The sequence below is a fragment of the Balaenoptera physalus genome (genome assembly GCF_965194825.1).
Source record: "Balaenoptera physalus genome assembly, chromosome: 16".
Classification (NCBI taxonomy): Eukaryota; Metazoa; Chordata; class Mammalia; order Artiodactyla; family Balaenopteridae; genus Balaenoptera; species Balaenoptera physalus.
In genome coordinates, this window is record NC_138898.1 from 13,044,982 (window position 1) to 13,056,988 (window position 12,007).

General features: G+C 47.6%; 1 long non-coding RNA gene across 1 annotated transcript in view; it reads right to left on the minus strand.

Annotated features, from left to right (window-relative positions):
- LOC309645120 overlaps window positions 1-12,007 on the minus strand; it is a 39,236-nt gene that overhangs the window by 7,950 nt on the left and 19,279 nt on the right. Inside the window, exon 5 of the long non-coding RNA XR_014254749.1 lies at window positions 10,013-10,143. This is a non-coding gene — a long non-coding RNA (uncharacterized lncRNA). The remainder of the gene's footprint in view (window positions 1-10,012; window positions 10,144-12,007) is intronic.

Genomic DNA, 12,007 nt, shown 5'->3' on the forward strand with positions numbered 1-12,007 from the left:
AGAACTCAGCTCACACGCGTCTTACTTCTCTTCTCGCTCTTGAATCAGATTTAAGCCAATGGTTTTTGACTGCGTGTCTGCAGTGTGAGGGACTGTGGCCGGAAACACAGAACCTTCTGATCAAGACGTGGAGCCGAGACACGAGAGTGTGACTTGCTGAGCAGAAAGAGAGGTGCAAGTGACGTGCACATGGCGACGGGGAAAGTGTCAAAGGGCAGCAAGTGATCAATGGCCAGACGCTGGGACAGACTGGGAGAAGTAGAGGAATTTGAACAAAGAGAATCAGTGGGTCATCCACTTGGAAAACCCAAGAGAATCAACCAGAACTTTCAGAGCTTATAATTGTGCCAGAAATGCCATGAGCTGCAAAATCAGCCTATATTTAGGGAGCTAAGCAAGTCAATTATGACATTTCCATAAAGAGAGAAACAAGTAAGGAAAACCTGAAAGTTTGTTGAAAAGGAAGGAAATTTAAGAGGAACTTGCTTTACCAAATTTGGTGTTGATACAGGAATAAAGGAAAAGATTGATGGAACAGAATCCAGATGCCAATTAATGTATCCTATGTATCAAGAATAAGCAAATTAAATCCCAAACAGAAACAAATCCAATTTTCAACAGCAATGATATACAGGACTTAGGTATTATTATTATAACAAGTCCATGGGAGCCATGTGAATAAAACTATGCAAGGAAAGAATCAAATAATAAGTTTCATAGCATATTACTGGATAAAAGTTAATATTGACTAGATATCTATTTCTTTTCTTTCAAGCTATAGAATGTGAAGTTCAATGCAGTTATCATGAGGAAAATGGTCTAAAGTGAATTTGGAAAAGAAAGTCATAAAAAAATTTTTTTTGAATAAAAAAGAAATTATGGAGTTAGTTCTATCAGGTATTCATTCTCACACATAGAATCATAATAACTGAAGTGTGGGGCTGATTGAGAACAGAACAACAGAACTCAATAGAAAGTTCAGGAAAATATATAAGATTTCACAATGTGATAAAGCTTGCATTTCCATTATTTGGCGGAAGATAGATTATTCAATAAATGACATTCAGACCATTTGGAAAGGACCTAATGATCTAGACAAAAATATTAAATTCGATCCATATATCATTACGTCCATTGAAATAAATTCTAGACGCACTGGTAATGTAAATAGAAAACAACAAAGTCCTGGTAGAAAATAAATGAATGTTTATATAACATCAGGGAATGTGTAAATATGACAATAAATACGGACAGCACAAAGGAAAAGTTTGCTGAATGTGAAAAGCAGATGAAAAATTTTCTTTCATCTCTCTCAAATTCATTCATTTCTCAATTCCACAAACTTATGCCAAGATATCATTTCTTCCATGAATTCATTCATTCATTCATTCACTCATTGAGTGCCCACTCTATGACAGATGCTCTTGGTGGTACCAGGGATATAGTAGTTTAAAAACAAACGGGCAAGAATCCTGACCCTCTGGAGCTCTAATGCTGTTGGAGCAGACAGAGTATAAACAGGATAAATAAGTAACATATAGAATAAGTCAGACTGTGTTTGGATTTTTGAAGAACGATACAGGAAGGGAAGGAGATACGTTTCTGGCAGGGAGGGAGTCGTTTGCAATTTTAAACAGTGGTCAGGAAGGCATCTCTGAGAAGCTGACATTTGAGCAAAAAATCAGAGGAGGAAAGGGGGTAATTTCTGTAAATAAGAGCAAAGGCCCTGGGCCAGATGTGTGCTTGATCATGTTTGGGGATCCCCAGGGAAGACGGTACGTGAGGGAAAAGAGTAGCAAAGATGAAGACAGGAAACGTCAACCCTGGGCTGCAGGCTGACCAGATGGGCTCTTATTTCCCAGGGTCACAGAATAAAATGGTACTAGAACCAAGACTCAGATGTAAGTTACCCAATTCCAGGGCTTTCTTACATGTTCCTTGAACCCAGCTGGTCCCACTCTGCTCACCCACCTCCTTGAGCCTTCAGTCCCCACTGGGAGGGAGGGTCCATGGGCTGACTACGTGATTCATCCCCCAAACTAGATCCTTGTTGAGCACGGCTGGAGGCACCATTAATAATCATTCCAGGACATGGCGCCTGTCCCAGGCAAACTGAGCATAACTTGTGGTCACCCTCACCGGCACCATGTTTGCACGGCACTTTCCATAAAATTGAGGAAATGCCCATTGTCTGCACAGAGAATGGGGACAGGCTGATGATCCTAAAGGGTGGAAACCCAGGCTCCACCCTTCCCAGCTCTGTGACCCTGGGCAAGCTCTGTGCTTTCTCCAGGCCTCAGTTTCCTCAATTGTCAAATGGCTGGGGCAATAATAACCCCCACCTTTCATGGTTTCTGTAAAGATGCAATGAGGTGACACATGTAAAGCTCGTCAAACCATGCCCGGCTCGTGGTGTGCACTCTACAAGGACTGGCTTTCATGGTCACGGGTCTGACATGGGTCTCAAAGGTCTGAAACGAAAGTATCAGCAGGGCTGCTCTAAGGGAGAATCTGTTTTCTGGCCTTTTCCACCTCCTGTGCCACCCACATTCCTTGGCTCATGGCCTCATCCCGCCATCTCCAAAGTCGGCGATGTAAGGCTAAGTCCTTCTCATGCTGCTTCTCTCTCTCTTCTGACTCCCTTGTCCACTTACAGGGACGCTGCTGATAACACTGGTCCCACCCAGATAACCCAGGATCATTCCCTATTTTAAGGTCAGCTGACTAAGCAACTTAATTCCATCTGCAACCTAATTCCCCTTTGCCATTTAACGAGCATGTTTAGTTTCCAAGAACTAGGACACAGGCATCTTAGGGGACCATAATTCTGCTCACCACAGGGGTAATTGAAACCAAACCTCCTTCCATTCTCCAGGTGGGAGCACTGAGGCCCCTGAAAAGGAAGTGAGCTGCCCAAGGTACCATCAATGGTCAGTGCAGTGACCAGACTCCACCCACAAACCCTCGCTCCCAGACCAGGGCTCCCCCAGGTAGAGAAAGTTCCACGCAATCTATTTCACAGCTGGGGTATTCAGAGAGAGATTTACTGCATTACAGCCGTGGGAAGCACTTGCTCATTTTCCTAAGCTGCTCAGCCTGGGGTCTTTCCTCTAATAAGAGGTAAAAGTGACAGTCAGGGACTTTCTCTGTTGCTGGAAGTCACACCAAGTTCAACAATAATCATTGTCGAAGCACCCTTCCCCAATCACAGATTCATTACAAAAATACGTTTCAAAATAAATGTCCATTTTCCACACCTAGAATAGAAAATGGATACTGCAGTCGTGCTCAGGGCAGATGACTGATCCAGGAGCTGATTCAGGCATATTCCTGCATCTCAAAGGTCACTCGGAATCTTCATCAAGAGCACAGCCCCCTCGTGCAGCTGGGCGGGGGAGGAACGAGAAGGCGGGTAATTTATACACATAATTATCCTCCTGGAGTGAACAGATGGGAGTCTTTCTCCAGGAGACGTGGTGTACAACGTCCCATTTCTCACTGGGGCAGCAGGGACAGTTCCAATTAACCAACTTCCCATGAACCGGCCCCCAGCAGAACTCAGGGGAGGGAGAGGAAGGAGAAAAATGTTCCGTGTTTGCGTTCGCATCTGTCCAAGCGAGGCGCCCACTTGAAAGCTTAATGTTCTCCCCACAGTTAGAAGCGACGTGCCGGGGTTTCTAGAGTCAGAGGCTCACAGGCGTGCTCACACGCCACCTCCAGCCCGCAGTGGTCCCTCCATCCTCAGCCAGGAGCCCAGCGTTGAGGGGGGCACTCTCCCCCTTGTATGGGAACACAGGAACCCCACAGACCTTAAGGAATGTGCAGTATTATTGGGAGAGATGAAGCAACAGACAGGAGAACTGGCCGTGAGCTGACAGTGACCATTTACCCAGGCTAACTGGAGTTCCATGGGAACTGGTGGATGGGAGAGAGCGTGCATTTGCCAATGAGAAAGACCCAGGTCCATATTCCTGCTAAGCCCCGTACCTAGCTATGACCTTGGGCAAATCATTACTACCCTCTGAGCCTCAGTCTCCCCACCCAGCAAGGATGTGCCGTCACCACCACCTGAAAGGGTTTGGAGGGATGACTCGGATGGGTATTTTATTAGATTCTTTTTCCCTCTTCCTTTTTCATGTTAGTTTCTCAGAAGGGAAGGGGAGCCCATTCCCTTGGGGTGAGTAGGGAAGGATTTACATGGGAGTGTGTTGTGAGCCGAGCTGTACGGAGGATGCAAAGCGGGGAGACAGAAAGAGTCCGGTCCTTGGAACATCAAGGACAGATACAGCTCTGGCTCCGTATGCCTGCCTCTGGGCTTCTTCCTGTGATGTAAGAAAAACAAACCCATCTTCATTTAAGTCACTCTTAGTTGGGTTGCCAGTTACTTGCAACTGAAATGGTTCCTAAATAATACAAATGGTTTGTCATGATGACACCGAGGAACAGGACAGGCGTTCCTGCAGGACAAATGGCAGAAGTGAGTCAAGGCAAGTAGAGAAGCACAAGGTCTGTGCAGGGACCGGGGCTGCTGCTTCACCCCCCAGCCAGTCAACTCCAGATGATCAGTCAGGGAGGTCACAGCCCCCTGCAGGGACTGGTCTAGGAAGGAGCATGTGACCCACTACTGGCCAATCAGATGTGATGGGAAGTCTTCTGGAAGATTCTAGAGAACGTTTTCAGACTCCTAAGAAAATACCCAGCAACGGACGATCACTCCTCTCTCTTTCAGACATTTTTCACGTGCAGAACTACCTGGAAGTGCTGGCAGCCACCTTGTTGTCAAGAGGGGAGCTGGTCTATGGACAAAGTTGGCATCCCAAAGATCACAGAACACAAAATGGGAAAGACCCAGGTTTCTTAATGGCATCCCTGAGTCACCAGATTAACCAGACTGCAGCAACCTAAACTCCTATGTGAATAATAATAACCACTGACGTCACCGATGTTGAAAACACTTGGAGTGGGGTTAACTGTTACTTGCAGCCCAAATCATCCAAACTAATGCCTTGTATTTGAGGGAAAAAAAGATGGGTCATAATCAGTTAGCTAAGCTGAGAGTGTGCGGTTGCTTTGAGTTGTTGCATACATGGCTTTCTTTAACCTTCCAGAGTGGATCATACGTGCTTGCTCTCACTCATGAGGTCTCTGTCTCATTGTCAGGCAGCACAGCTCAATGGTAAGAACACGGACGGTGGGCCGGATTGGCTAAGTTTGAATCCTGATTCTGCCAACTCCTAGCTTTATGACTTTGAGTGAGTCGTTTGAACTCTCTTTACTTTGCTGATTTAAAAAATAGAGATAATAATAGCACCTCGCTCTTGGGGTGGTTGTAGGATTAAACAAGAGAATCCATGTAAAGCACAGCTCCCGGCATGTGGAGAGTTAGCTGGGTGAGAGTTAGCCGTTGTCATAGTGACAACACAGGCGAACAGAATGTTTTTCTGCTGTTACAGCAATAGTATTCCCATTTTACAGACAGGGATATTGAGGCACAGAGAATTAAGTTCTTTGCCAAAGGTTTGTACAGCTGGTAAGTAGAGGAGCTGGGGTTTGAGCTCAGGCAGTGATCTCTTAATCACCACTCTATTCCAGATCCTTTACACAGTGGTCAGATGGGATGAACCAGACAGCTAACCAGGGTGGTCATTAAGCCGGCTGGAATCCATCCTGCTTCGCTGGTGCGTGAATGCAGTCAAGTGCCAGCGGCAAGGGTGTGCTCCTTCGTTGCCAGGCTCCACGCGGCTCCAGTCATTTCAAAGCACCATTATCATTTCTCCTTTGCATTTTGGAGCCTCTGAATGGGTCAGCGGGCTCACAGATCTAGAGGGAGCCCAGCCAAATCCCCACCATCTGGCACTGCCCGAGAGACAGCATATGTTGTGGCCCTCTGTGTGATGCCTTCCCCGAGATGCCTCCAAATGAGACCCTAAATGCCCCCCTGCTGAGGGCGGGTGGTCTGCAAGTCCCCTGCTGAGGAGCGCCAGTCCCCACAGCTGACAGGCTCCCCAGGCCCTGGGTCTTCTTGGGCTTCCGGGGCCAGCAGCTCCCAAAGGCACCAAGTTTGGATGGAGGCAACTCTTTTTTTTTTTTTCAGGCTGGAACAGTGTCTTCCGGGCAGGGAGAATGAAGAAAATAGCTGATATGAGATCAGACTGCAAGCATGGGGCACTTAATGTGGCACCAACCAGGTCCAGGCACTGTACGAGGTGCCAAGAACACAGAGATAAATAAAGCCTGGTTCGTGCCCTTCAGGTTTAGAGAGCAAGACAGACATGAACAACTAGTAAGCGCCAACATCATGGAGTGCTCCCGGCGTGCCACACACCGCTTTAAGTATTAACACATTTGGTCTCCACCACTACTCCGTGAATTGGCTCCCTTTATCATCACCATTTCTCCCAGGAAACTGAGGCACACACAGAGAGGTTAAGTCACTTGCCCAAGATCACACAGTAAATAATAGGTGGCTAGAGCCAAGGTATGAACCCAAGGCTTCTGGTCCCATGCTGCAGCCTCTTCACCACCCCCTCTGCCGCCTATGCCCTGAGCAGGAAGCAATGAATCCTCCCCACTGGGGAGGGGCCACCCAAAGGGAAGAGAAGTCAAGAGAGGTGGGCAGACACGGACATTGCCAGATGACAATGACAGTGACGATAAGAATGATAGCAGCTAACAGTCACTGTGTGCTCGCTAAGCGCCTCATCTGAGTTTCCACCCAACACACTTAAGAGGCTCACCATCATTACCCGATTTTACAGATGAGACAACCGGGGCACAGAGAGGTTTGGTGACTTGCCTAATCTCACGAGGCTGGGAAGAGGCAGAGCCAAGACTTGAATCCAGAAGTCTGGCTTCAGAGTCTGTCACCTCACCACCAGGCCAACGGGACGGGGAGACGGTCCCGGGTGAGGAAGCTACCTGGGCCTGGGTAGAGAATAAGCCAGAGTGCATGGGGTGGTAAGGGGGTGGGCTGCGGGTGTAGGGGCACACGGGGGAAAGGGGCTTTAGGAAGGCCTTGAAATCCAGCTAAAAGGAGACGGGATCTCAGGTGGAACATGGAGATCCGAGTTCTGGTTCTGACTCTGGGGTCAATATGTGACCACGGGGCTTCCCTGGTGGCGCAGTGGTTGAGAATCTGCCTGCCAACGCAGGGGACACGGGTTCGAGCCCTGGTCTGGGAAGATCCCACATGCCGCGGAGCGACTAGGCCCGTGAGCCACAATTGCTGAGCCTGCGCGTCTGGAGCCTGTGCTCCGCAACAAGAGAAGGCGCGATAGTGAGAGGCCCGCGCACCGCGATGAAGAGTGGCTCCCGCTTGCCGCAACTATAGAAAGCCCTCGCACAGAAACGAAGACCCAACACAGCCAAAAATAAATAAATAAATAAATTAAAAAAAAAAAAAGATATTATTATTTTTTAAAAAATATGTGACCACGTTGCTGAGACTCAGCTTTCTCTTCTGTAAAGTGGGCACATCCCAGCCTATAGGAAGATAAAAATTCCCTGAACAGAGTAGTGTAAGGAGAGGGAAGCAAGGAGTCCATACTTGGTAGTTAGAGTACAAAGTGTGAGATGGGGGCACCAAGCATGAGGCTGGAGGAGCGAGCAGGGCCTGGTGGGCAGGGAAACCAGTGAAAACTATTTAGGTAGGAAAGTGATGTGGTTTGTATCCATCAGGCTTCCTAACTGCAAACAGCAAACACCATTCTGACTGGTTTAAGCAAAACTCAAATTCATTAAAGGAGGGGAGGCAACACGGAGAATCTTCCAAAGATCCAGAAAGCCGAAATCAGGAGACACAGCCAGAAGCTGCACCCGACCACAGGGCACTGGGCACCAGCAAGCATACCCCACTCCCTCCAGAAGGACCAGATGCCTCCATGACTTTGCTTAACAAAACTCAATTCTGTTTGTCCCCGCACATTCCCTTCGAAAGCATAGTCTCAAATGAGAGGATCTGATTGGAGAAGCCAAAGTCACCTGGCTGCCCCTCGCAGCAGAGGAGGCTGGGAGAATGCCATGACTGCCATCTGGGGACATGGCAACTGCACTCCCCAACACAGGGTGACCATTCAGAGGGTGTTAGGCAGCCTCAAACCTTCCCCAAAGCCCCTTCCATAGTCCAATTTGCACTGTAGTCTGATTTCTCCACTGGGAGCCTGGAGTTGGGATTTTAGGAGGTTAAGACTGGAGACAGGGAGACCAGGAGGTGAAACCGTCAAATCCACTTCACCCACCTTCGCTAATTAATCAAGGTCATCTGCAAAAGACTTGTATGTCCTTCAAGCGGCGCCTGGCCTTGGAGGCCTAAATCAGCTGTTTTCTAGGAACTTGGAGTCAGCTGTGTCTAGTTTTTAAGCTGAGCTGGTTGAGACTGTGGAACCACCGACCCCCCAACTGGGCATGCGCCAGTGTCCGCTTGGTGACCTTTTGAATGTGCAGAGGCCTGTAGCTTGGTTACACCTGCACAGAATGACAATGACCACACTTTTTTCCAATCATGTTTCCCCAAGAAACCCACGCTCCCCACACCTCGGACCGCCCTGCTGCTTTATTCGTTATCCCATAAATACCCCAGCCCCTTGCCTTCAGGGAGGTGCATTTGGGATGCATTCCCCCATCTATTCGCTTGGCTGCCTTGCAAAGAAACCCTCTCTGCTGCAAACCCCGGCAGCTCAGCATTCTGGCTTGCTGTGCCTCGGGCAAAATCAACCTGGCTCAGTAACGGAAACAATGGCAAGAAATGATAGGGACCTGAATGTGGGCAGTGGTGGCCAAGATGCAGAAAAGGGGCTGGACCTGGGAAAGATTTAGAAGGTAGAATCAGCAGGACTTGAAAACGAGAATAGTTTTACAACAGGGGCACACAAATGGAACCAAAGAGATGGTCAACATTTGAGAGTATTATAATCCTACCCAGGCAAAAGCGACAGTGTCAGAAGTAGGCAAATGATGAGGGTGGCTGATTTCAGGGAGGGAAGTGAGGGTGAAAGGGATGGGTGGGATGGGCTTTAAGGGCTATACTCATGGTATATTGATTTTCTTTGAACCCTTTACAATGGAAATGTTCTCCTGAGCCAGCCTTCCTCTATTCTCTGCCCAGATATTGCTTTTCAAGGAAATAATTGCCACAGAGGCTTCGCACGGATAGGCACCGAGATCTTTAAGGGAGCTGAGGCCTGTGGTTTGCTCACCATTCAATCCCAGGGTCTTGGCGTAAAGGCTGACCCACCTTGGGCACACGGTGACCGCCGATCATGGAATGACCGTTCTTGAAGTTCTGCTAGACTAGAACTGCAAGAAGGTCGCTTCCATAAGAGAAATAAGAAAAAAGGGGAAAGTTATTGTGTCCCTCACCCTCGTTGAAGCAAGGGTGTTCTGGATAGGATGAGAAGCATGCCCTGTCTTCACTGAATGATGTTCTATTACACCGGGAAGGCAGCCTAGGGATCAGGGGTGAGGCCGAGCCATAGGAAGGTCCTGCCCTCATTAGCTCTGACCACACTTTCAACCCAGGGCAAGATTTAAGGTTTGGCCGTAAACATGCCAAAGTGCCATACCTCCACTTCAGGAGTGGAGAAGGGGAGGGAAAGAGAAAAGAGTTCAAAGTCTGACTCCATTGTTTACCAGTGGTAGAGACCCTGGGCAGGTGTATTTAGCATCCCGTGTCTCAGTTTGATGCTTTAAAACAGGTTCTGCTGTCACCATCCCAAACTCTCGGGTGAGGGATACACATGATACACGTGCGCACTTAGAAGGGAGCCTCACACACAGTAAACACACTACGTTCACCCTGATGATTGTGAGCTTTTCCGTATGAAGTCAGCCAAGCTCTCTCTTGCCTCTGGGATCTTGCCCCTGCTATTCTGTCACCCGGAAAGACTTTCCTTCTGACCTTTCCACGCAGCTCCTTGCCAACATGTAGTTTCAGCTCCAATGTCACCTCCTCTGAACACTCAACTTAAAAGCCCCTCCCACCCGACCGCCTGTTTAATTTCTTCGGAGGACTTACCACAGGGGGCCCGAGGTCAGCTTCTCAGGGCTATGCCAGGTTGCAGAGGGATCAGCCTGTAGATGCTGACTTGTGAGATGTAGCCTGGAGCTGCTGGTGGTCACCTCTGCCATCATGAGGGAAAAGCCGGCCTACAAATGAGCCAAAGAGATGGAAGAAAAGCAGAGAGATGGAATGAGAAAGGCAGACTCCTGATTGCAGCTATGCCTGAAGCCCACTTTATCCCTTGGTGTATTCCTCCCATGAGCCAATGGATCCTTTCTGGGCTTGCACCAGTTAGGTTCCTGTCACTTGAAACTGAAAGGTTTCTGCTTATGGCTCTGCTTCTGGATTCATAGAGAAGCCCACAGGGGACAAGGGCATAGGGAGCGGCCACAGTTCCCATCTCTGTGGGCGTCCCCTACTGGCCCTGGGTTCCACCTTGCTGGGTCTGCTGTTTCAACAGTCCATCACCCCAACGGTGGCCCAGCCTCAGTCCCTGGTCGGCTTCTTCTGGCTTTCTCTGGCTTCTCTCTCCCTTTCCTCCCCGTTGTCAGTCTGAGGATGAGACCCCTTCAGCCAACCCCCAAAACAATTCCACGGCTGCCAAAGATTAGTATTGTGATGTGCGGTAGGGCATTGCCTTTCTTAAAGCCCTATCTCTTTCTCTCTCTCTTTTTAAAGCTAATACATTTTAAATTCTAATTGTTTAATTATACATATAACAACAGTTACTATTTTAAACATTAAGGGTACAGTTCAGTGGCATTAAGTACATTCACATTGTTGTGCCACCATCACCACCAACCATCTACAGAAATTTTTTCGTCTTACAAGATGGAAGCTCTGTTCCCATTAACACTAACTCCCCATTCTCCCTCTTCAGAGCCCCTAGCAACCACCTTTCTAATTTCTGTCTCTATGAGCTTGACTCCTCTAGGTACCTCATATAAGTGGAATCATATTTGTCTTTTTGTGTCTGGCTTATTTCACTTAGCATAATATCTTCAAGGTTCATCATGTTGTAGCATGTGTCAGAATTTCCTACCTTTTTAAGGCTGAATCATTTTCCATTGCACGTATAAACCACATTTTGTTTAATCTTTTCATCTGTTGATGCTCACCTGGGTACCGTCCACCTTTTGGCAATTGTCAATAATGCTGCTATGGGCATGGGCATATGAATGTCTATTCTTGTCCCTGCTTCCAAATCTCTGGGGATGTATACTCAGAAGCGGAATTGTTATATCTTATGGTAATTCTACCTGTAATTTACTGAGAACCTGACATACTGTTTTCCACAGCAGCTTGACAGTTTTACTTTCCCACCAGCAATAGCACAAGGGGACAGATTTCTCCACATCCTCACCAACACTTTTTTCTGTTTGTTTGTTTGTTTTTATAGCCACTATCCTAATGAGTGTGAAGTGGTTTCGATTTGCATTTCCCTAATGATTAGTGATACGGAGCATCTTTTCATGTGCTTGTTGGCCATCTGTATATCTCCTTTGGAGACATGTCTATTCAAGCTTCAGAGCCTTCTTTGTTCATTTCATTCGATCTTTAGTCACCCATTCAGTAAACATTTCTTGAGCTGTGTACTATATGCCAGGTATTGTTCTATGCACTATAGGTACAACAATGACCAAGACAAAGCAAATCAACTGAACAACATAAAACATAAGCTCTTTTCTCCGTGGAGTTGCCGATCTTTATTTATAACATAATTCTTGCTTCCGAGGGCTTGTTGTGAGAATGAAATAAAGTAATATCTAAGACCCCAGCAGAGGCAAGGCATCAGTCAGCCCGTCCCTTATCCCCTCCCCTGACTCCCTGTACTTCCATCTTTCCCCTCCCTGTGCTTCCTCCATCCCCTCTTCCATCTTCTCCTCATCACATTATCCTGCCTTTTCCCTTCTTTGTGTGCATTTCAAGAGCTGGTGAATTTCAAGATCTTTGTGTGCATTTCGGTAGCTGGTAGATTTCAGGAGCTTTGTGTGCATTTCAGCAGCAGCT